Raw genomic sequence first — 8,866 nt, 5'->3', positions numbered from 1 at the left:
TGATCCCAGGTCCTGCGTAGTCCTCCCTGCTCAGTGGGGAGTCTACTTCTTCCTCTGCTCACGCTCTCACTTGCTATCTCTCTCTAAATAAATATAATCTTAAAAAAAAAAAAAGAAAGAAAGAAATTCACAAGGGTTTTAAAATATAGGCTCTTGGTTGGCCCCTGCATGATGGGAGGAGACAAAATAGGAATCTAGACACAAACAAGAAGTTGAAAGACACAACTATAGTTGCAAGCCTTAAAAAAAGTTCAGAAATTAATTTCAGCTTTACATAATCACACAGGAAGCAATTAAATGAAACAAGACAACCTGCTTGTTCAGAAATTAATTTCTATGCTAATCTTGAACCCTAAATTTTTGCTAATCCTGTTTCCATTTAATCACTTTTACAAAAGCACACACCATGTTTCCCAAATGCCACTGTTTAGCAGTTTTCACAATATATTTTGTTTTGATACAAGTCTTATCATTCTTGCCCTCAACTTACAAATTAAAAAAAAAAAAAAAAGGCAATGAAATCTAAACACAATCACACAAAAATTTTGGAATATTTCTTGGTACAAATGCCCCTGAGAATTAAAATTTTTATTAATTAGTTTGGCCCAGTCCAAATGATCAGAGGTCTCTACAACAAACCTCTGGAACCACTTCCATCGATTACGTAAGAATCCAGAAAATTACCAAATGATGGATGGACAAATGCCATCATGATGGCTTTTGACACATTAACAAACACCAAATCATGTAGTAGTCATTTTCCAAAGTAAGTGGTTATCACCCCTCCACAAAGACTTTAAAGATTCTAAGTAAGATAATATTGCTTTAACCTGGACTCAGAAACTTGAGAGGAGAAAACCCAGTTTTCTTCTTCTATATTGAAATATATTTATGAAATAAATTGGGACTATTTTCCCAATTGGTTTAGTCAGTCATTTGCTCATTCATTCATTCATTCATTTAATCATTATTCAGTGCTGGATATTGTGTTTGGTACTAGAGACACAAAGAAAAAATAGATCCCCTATCCTCACTGTTTAATAGGAAAGACAAACAGGAGAACCCTCTCAAATTATAGTGATAAACATGATAGAATAAGGTTCTTCCCTGTGAGTGAGAACGTAGCAAGAAGGCTTTCAACCAGAGCTGGAAAGAGGAGAAGGAGCTGTAGGGGTGGATGGAGTCAGAAAGGACCAAGGAATAGGCACATGTGCACAGGACATAGAGAGGGGAGTTTGATTTGATCATTCCGTTCTCATCAACCATCTTTTCTTAAGTACAAAAAAAGGTGAAAGAAACTCAATAGGAATCTTTTTTTGAAAGACAGATGATGTGTGTTTACATTAGATTACAGCTCAGAATTTTATCACTTCAGGGCAAGAGAAAGGAATCAATGGCCAAGGACTCCTTTTCCACTTAAAATTTTCTGATTTTTGAAGCTGCAACACAAACTTAACAATAAAGTGGTAAGAAAGGTCAATGTTCATTTGTGACTATAGCAGTCAGGATAGGTATGGAAGGGAACTGGGAGAATAAAGGAGGGAGTCCAAAAGACATTATCAAACAACCCACAAAAACATCACCCAGTGTGGCCCTAGCTCCTCAAACCTCTTTGAACATTATTCATAACCTTCTGTTTGAGAGGCTGTGATATATCCCCATTCTTGGAAATCTCCATTACCTTTTTAGAAGTTAGCTCAAACCATGACCCACATAATTGTAGCCTACATTCCTCATTTTTAACACTTAAAAGGTCAGAATTCTTAGGTGCTTCCCTTTCTTTGATTTAAAGGAAATAATAGAAATATTTATGTGATTACAAAAACAGAAATAAACCAAAACAGAAAATGTACATTAAATTTAACAGAAATCATTTTGTAGGGGTTGAGTAGAACTGGATTGCAATTGTCTAATATGTTCAGAAGCACTTCATCCCATATTTACCTGCCTCACTCCTCAAATCTATGATGTGGGATAATTTTTTTTTTTACATGACTACCCATTTAAATACCCATTTAAATACCCATTTAAAATCCCAGATGTGGCACAAGATAAAATCAATGTAAAACTCAAGTTGAGGGGTGTCTGGGTGGCTCAGTTAAGCATCTGCCTTCTGCACATGATCTCAGGATTCTGGGATTGAAGACTATATTGAACTCCCTGCTTCGTGGGGTGCCCACTTCTCCCTCTCCCTAGCTCCCTGCCCCCTGCTTGTGCATTACCTCTCTCACTCTCTCTCTGTCTCAAATAAATAAATAAACTCTTAAAAAAAAAAAAAAACTTAAGCTGAACTCAAAAATGAATCTTGTTATGGTGAAAACCCAAATATCACATCAGTAACACTTCTTGATTAAACTAACATTAGTGACATAATCTTTCCTTTCCCCCTCCTGTTTAAGAAACTAAATCTTCTTTATATTGATATCTCAATATATTTGAAGGATCAGTTACAGGGTGGAATTTCAACCTCCTGCAAAATAGAGAAGAATAACAAAAAAAAGTGTTTACAAAATGTTGCAATAACCTCCTTTCAGTGGCACTCCAAAAAGAGATGTGCTCTTTAACAGGGCAATTCTATTTTTAGGACTCTGTCCTATGGAGAGGTAAAGATAAGAATGTCCACAGCTGTATTATTTATATTATGAAAAATGGAAAAGAAATTTATTCTGATTAAAAAGAGGAATGGAAAAATCAATTATGTTAGAACAATGGTATGAAATACCATGCAACCATTAGAAAGAATGAGATCTATTTATGTGTACTAACATGAAAAGATCTCCAAGACAAATTTAGTGAAAAAAACATGTTGCTTGATAATGCATCTGTATAGCTGGATCCCATTCATATGCAACAATGTATGTGCAGGTACAGGTACCTATATCTATATATTTGATACGTAGGAAAGGTTGGGAAGGATGCCCACCTGTGGGGAAAGTGGATAGAATGAGTGGAAAGGAGGCAGAAGATGGCAAAGAGGAATTTGTTATTTCTTAACGCTTTTCTGTTGTTGACACTGAGAATGATTAAAACTTTTTTAAAGATTAAAAAGAAAGCAGCATTCACTAACTGTTGACTAAGAGAAAACAACAGCAATGCAACAAAAAGCCTAAAGTGAAGAAAGTTAAGAGTCCCAGTACACATCAGAGAAAGGGTACTGGGAGCCTATTTGAGCAGACTGAAAATTATCCTAGTAGCGGGTTCTTATTTCTTTTCTTGATCTCAGATAAGGTTTTTTTTTTTTTAAGATTTTATTTATTTATTTTGAGAGAGAGAGAGAGAGTATGAGAAGAGAGAGGTCAGAGGGAGAATCAGACTCCCCGCCGAGCAGGGAACCCAATGTGGGACTTGATCCCAGGACTCTAGGATCATGACCTGAGCTGAAGGCAGCTGCTTAACCAACTGAGCCACCCAGGCACCCTCAGATAAGCTATTTTCAAACAGTGAATTAGTAACAACAAAGCATAACATCTCTGATTGGTATGCACTATGACTTTATACCATATAGATTGTATCATTTTATAATATGTGTCAAGCATGTCAATAAAAAGGCATGAAACATATGGTTTTTACCTGTGATAAATCACCTTGACTAGGTCACAGAATGAGTAGATTGCAGACTACAGGGTTTTTTAAGCGCCATGTAGGAGCCCTGAAACGTGGTGACACTCCTCATTTTGCTGGCATAAATGACACATGCTCTCAAAATCACAGCCCTATCGCACATTTGTCACATTTTTGACAAGCAATTTTCATTCAGTAATGTTTGTTCATATGAAATGGCATAAAACAAAAGGAGACATATATCAGTCTTTTTTTGTTTCAAAAGTATGAAAGAGAATTCAACTATATTTTTTATAATGTTAATGTTTTAGAATTATTAGAATTAATATAATAAAACATAAATACTTAAAACACAATAACTTGAATAACTATACAGCGACTTTTGTCCCATGGTACTCATGGCATTTAGTTGCTTCCTCTTCCCTTTCTTCTTGCTTTTCTTCCTCCCATCCGTACTTCCTGCCTTCCATCATTATGTATTAAACTCCTGTAATGGGTCAGTGTGCTGGTGTTAAGGATCCAAAGAGAAGTATGACATAATTTCTGCCTTGGGTGGGTCTATAGTAGAGTAAGGTAGATCCATATGCAAACAGGTTAATCTGAATAAAAACATGGTGTTGTAAACAAAATCCTAATGAGAAAGAACATAACACTTACTGGGTGTCTACTACAGGCAAAGCACGATATTAGATGTTTTATATACATTTTTCATTTAACCTTTAAATTTAATCTTCATACTTTCACATAAGTATTTATACCTTCCTTTTTGCAAATGAGGAACTCAAATTACAGAAAAAATAGTGTTAAAAATTTTCAAAGCATCTGAGAAATAATCAGCAATGCTATGAAGATGGCAAATTATAAACTTGGCTGGAGTCATTGATTTGTCAATACCTGCTCCTGCGCCAGAACTCAAAAATCTTGCTACCCACTGCCAATGCTCAACTTTTAAATGAACAGAAAGAAATGGGCTGAAGTAGATCATTACAGTAAAACTCAGTATTCATTTTTAATAATTGGGTCTTGAGTTTTAAGTAAATGACAATAGTATTATATGATTAACAATTAATTAGAAAAGAATTGATAAATGGACAAATGAATTTTCCTGGAAAAAAAAGTGTTAACACTATACACAAAAATGGAAAATTCTTGAACTACTGAATGGCTTATCTCCATTTTACCATGTTTCTTTAATTTCACTGTTTATATATATTCCTAAAATAGGAGATAATTTTTCTTCCCTTTTTTTGGGACAGCATTGGCTCAGTTTCTGTAGCTAAGAAATAGCTAGAGGACTTAAGGCTGTGTCATTTTTATGTATTATACCTAGTAAACTTTTTTGGGAGGGGAGAGGCCTGCATTTTATAGCTGGTGAAACCGAAGATACAAGAATATTAACTAAAGTATGGAAGAAAAAACAGTTAATGAGCCTTCTTCAGAAACACAGTTTAACATTTTTTTCTTTGTTAATGGAAGAATGGTAGCTTGCTTGCCTCCTTCTTTTCTTCTAACAAACATCCATTAAATACCTACTATATTTCAGGTTTTGTTCTAGGTGGCGGGAATATAAAAATGAAAGGGTTCACAGTCTAACAAAGAAAAAGACCATGTTCCAGGCACTGTATTCTGTGCTTTACATAGACTATCTCATTTAATATCAGAAATAACTGTCAGGCACAAATATTGTCTCTGTTTTGCAAATGAAGACAACAAGGCTAATAGATGTTAAGTACTTGCCTAGGCTCACAAAACAGAAAGTGGCATTGCTAGGTGTGTTTGAATTTTAATTACTATATAACATTGTTATAACAGAGATATAAACAAAGAGCTGTGGGAGCCAGAAAGGCATAAAGGGAAGTGACTGACTTGGCTTCAGGCAAGATATCATGTGAACTTTACCTTGAAAGAAGGAATACTGGATATTCCCTGGGTGGAGAAGAACGCATTCTAGAAGGGCATTCTAGGTTGGAAAACAAAACACGAAATCAAAAATCCCAAAATATGCAAAGGCACGGAGGTGTAAAAGGGCATGGCAAGGTTGAAGAAACAGATGAGGATCAGCAAGAAGTGAGTCAACAGACCTAGAGCTAGAGAGGAAGTTCACATGCTTGAACAAGGAGCTTGGGCTTTATTCTGCAGGCAGCAGAAAGCTAAGAAGGGAGTAAAATAAAAAATTGTGTGTGTGTGTGTGTGTGTGTGTGTTTAAGATAATGCTTGTGTCACAGAGTGGGCTAGATTACCATGTCTACTTATAACTGCAACAGTGTATGGGAGAGGGAATGGGCTTCCCTGAGGCTCATAAGTGATTTATAATAAGAAATATGTATTTGCTCTATGTCCTCAGGCCCTGATATAGGGCTCCTAAGACCTTTGTAAATTCCTAGGTGACAGGAGCATTGAGAGCATCTTTTGTTCTAATGAGGTGACTCTGAATGGGCTCCTAGATGGCTCCAGGTTAGGGGCTCATCACCAGAAAGACTAAACCAGGATGAGAAGGTCGGAATTTGGGATACCTGGATGGCTCAGTAGTCATTAATCATCTGCCTTCGGCTCAGGTCGTGATTCCAAGATCCTGGGATTGAGTCCCGCATCAGGCTCCCTGCTCCATAGAGAGCCTGCTTCTCCCTCTCCCTCTGCCTAACACCCCTACACCACCCCGTATGTACGCTCTCTCTCTTCCTGTCTCTCTATCAAATAAATTTTTAAAAAATTTTTTAAGTTTTTTTTTTAATTTTTATTTATTTGAGAGACAGAAATCACAAGTAGGCAGAGAGGCAGACAGAGAGGTGGGTGGGCCTCCGAAGGCAGAGGCTTAACCCACTGAACCACCAAGGCGCTTCAGATTTTAAAAAATGTTTTTAAAAAATTCTTGGGGCTGCCTGGGTAGCTCAGTCATTAAGCGTCTGCCTTCGGTTCAGGTCATAATCTCAGGGTACTGGGATCTAGTCCCGCACTGGGCTCCCTGCTCAGCGGGAAGCCTGCTTCTCCCTCTCCTACTCCCCCTGCTTGTGTTCCTTCTCTCACTGTCTCTTTGTTAAATAAATAAATAAAATCTTTTAAAAAATAAAAATAAAAAAAATTTTAAAAAGACGTTTGGAAGTTTCAGTCCTCCCCACCCCCACTTCTCCAGAGAGGGGAGAGAGGTGGGAAATGGAGTTAATATTTGACGATGCCTGTATGAGGAAGTGTCCATACAATCCCAATAGTATGGGGTTCAGATTGCTTCCAGGATGGTGAACATAACCACATCAGGAGGATGATGTGCCTCATGTTCACAGTGACAGAAACTCTTGTACTTGGGATCCTCCCAGACTTCACCCTAAGTATCTCTTCAGCTGACTGTTCATCTGTATCCTTTTTATAAAAAAAAAGAAGAAGAAGATTTTATTTATCTATTTTATTAGAGAGAGTGTGTGTGTGTGTGCACACACGCGCACACACACAGGAGCGAGCTGGGGGAAGGACAAATGGAGAGGGAGAGAATCCCAAGCAGACTCTGAGCTGAGGGCTAGACACCAAGACCATGACCTGACCCAAATCTAAGAGTTGGGCACCTAACCCACTGCCACCCAACTGCCCCATTTATCCATATCCTTTATCCTATCCTTTAATAAAATGGTAAATATAAGAGTTTTCCTGAGTTCTGTGAGCTGCTCTAGCAAATGGGTGGGACGCTCCAACTTGAAACCAAGACAGACAGAAATTTTGGGTAACCTGGGGACCTATTGCTTGAGACTGGTGTCTGATGTGCGATGGGAGCTATCTTGTGGGAATGATCCCTTGAACTGTGGGATCTGGATACTGTCTCCAAGGAGATTGTGTTAGAATTGAGTTAAATTGTAGGACACCCAGCTGATGTCACAGAGAATTGCTTGTTGTAGGGGAAAAAAAACAAACATTTGTTGACCAGAGTATCGAAGCGAAGTGTTTTTGTGTGAAAGTAAAGAAGAAAGACGGAAGGAACAACTGAGTTTTTTCCTTAATTCTCTCTAGTTCTGGGCTATGCAGGTATTCCAGCAGTCTATACTGTGCAGGGTGCTACAGGGGTTATTGAGACCAAGAAATAAGAGAAGTAATTACGCACACACCTTATCAATGCCATGTTATTGTGCTACACATTTTTTTTTTTTTTTAAAGATTTTATTTATTTATTTGACAGAGAGATCACAAGTCGGCGGAGAGTCAGGCAGAGAGAGAGAGAGAGAGAAGCAGGCTCCCGCTGAGCAAAGAGCCCGATGCGGGGCTCGATCCCAGGACACTGAGATCATGACCTGAGCCGAAGGCAGCGGCTTAATCCACTGAGCCACCCAGGCACCCCTGTGCTACACATTTTTATGTCCATTAACCACTTCATCCTAATAACAGCACTCAGAAGTTATTTCTTTATTTTGTAGGAAATTCTAGTTGCTAAGAAAGTTATCAAAGGTCATACAGATGATCACTGGCAGAGCTGGAATTCACACCAATCAGGTTTGTCTTCCTCCAAAACCCATGGCCCTTCACAGAGGACACACTCAAGGACACTACAATTTATTTAATGGTTCCATTCATTCCAGTTTGCCTTCACTGAATTTAAATAGAGTGCCTTCAAGAGCCAAAGTGTTAAAGCAGCAGAGAGAACAAAATAAGGGTCCCATAGCAGATCTATAAAATACAGGCCTAGTTGGGGCTCTTTTTGAAAATATGCTCTATACTTCACTTTGTTGGCTTACTGCCATTCTCCTAAAAGGGAATTTTCTAGAGCTGCATGTGTCATTTGCATTTGTGGTTTTGGAAACTTCCCGGAAAACTATGATCTGAATAAAAGAATGTGGTATTAAGGTAAAAATGACACTTAGCTTTACCTAGCAACCCACCTTCTAGAATTGAGGCTATTACTAAAATGATTTTGAGGAGCTTTAGGCATTTAGATGTATACACACACACACCAAGTATCTTTTAGAAAAACCAGACTTGCCTGTTGCCCTTAGGCCCTGTTTGTAACATCACATTCCAGTGACTAAATGGCCTTGCTACCATATAATATCAGAATGTGATATATAATATTCACACCGCTGTGGCAAAGTGCCATTAGACTTCTATTATCATTCATCAAGTTTTACAAACAGATTGGAAAAGATTATCCACATGGTGTAAGTGCTATATAAATGTTAGTCGCTGCTGCTGTTGTTATCCATCATCACTTTTGTTGTTTTCCCAATCCAACCAGTCACCAGCCTTAGTACTATCAGGGGTAGACCCTAAAACTATTTGGAGGGTCTCCCAATAGCAGGAATCTCATATGCCTTTGACCAAAGAAGTATCT

This window comes from Mustela erminea, chromosome 5 (assembly GCF_009829155.1).
Source record: "Mustela erminea isolate mMusErm1 chromosome 5, mMusErm1.Pri, whole genome shotgun sequence".
NCBI classification, from domain to species: domain Eukaryota; kingdom Metazoa; phylum Chordata; class Mammalia; order Carnivora; family Mustelidae; genus Mustela; species Mustela erminea.
This window is presented reverse-complemented; position numbering follows the sequence as displayed.